Here is a 938-nt window from a genome sequence, read left to right as displayed (position 1 = left end):
AGTCTGTCACAGCAATATCCCACTCTCTGGTACCAATTACTGTCTTAGTTTTTTCTTCATTGCTGTGACAAAATACTCTGACCAATACCAACTTGAGGAGGAAAGGGTTTATTCAGTTTACATCTCCCAGGTCACAGCTCATCTGGGAGCCCAAGGTAGGAACTCAAGGCAGGAACCTGGAGGCAGGAGCTGGAGCACAGGCCATGGAGGATCACTGCTTACTGGCTTGCTCCCCTGGCCCTTGCTCAGCTTGCTCTCTTATCCAACACAGGCCCACCTGCCCAGGGGTGGCACTACCCACAGTGGCCTGGGCCCTCCCACATCACTCATCAAGAAGATGCCCCACAGACATGGCCACAGGCCAGTCCAATGGAGGCAATTCCCCAATTGGGGCTCCCTCAACCCAGGTGTGTCAAGTTGACACTAAAGCTATCCAGCACAGTCACATTGACAATGAAGATTCACCAGCATAATCATGCTAAATGAAAGAAGCCAAACACAGAAGTCTCTGCACCTCACAATACTACCCAGTTAAAACCTCAGAAAATGTAAAACAAGTCAAGGGCAACCAAAGGTAGATCCGTCCCTGCCAGAGGTAGAGAGAGGAGGAAAAGACTTCAAAGGGACAGAAGGAATGTTCTGAACAATGAAAATACTCTGCATCATAATTGGTACAGTGACTTTGTGGGTATAGATTAATGTGAAAGCACAGCTAATTGAACACTTTAAATTATTTTAAATTAAATTGAATCGTACCCTTTAATTGCATCATTTTGCTATATATAAACTATAACCTCAATAAAACTGAATGTAAAATACCAGTTAATAAATTAGAAGTGGGTGTTTACATTTGGACAGCATTCTTTTCATTATGAAAGGATTCATTCCCCCACATAATCTCTTTACATCTCTGGAATATTTCAAATATGGTTTTCTTT

The sequence above is a fragment of the Nannospalax galili genome, unplaced genomic scaffold, assembly GCF_000622305.1.
Source record: "Nannospalax galili isolate Female #2095 unplaced genomic scaffold, S.galili_v1.0 scaffold46, whole genome shotgun sequence".
Lineage (NCBI taxonomy): Eukaryota > Metazoa > Chordata > Mammalia > Rodentia > Spalacidae > Nannospalax > Nannospalax galili.
This window is presented reverse-complemented; position numbering follows the sequence as displayed.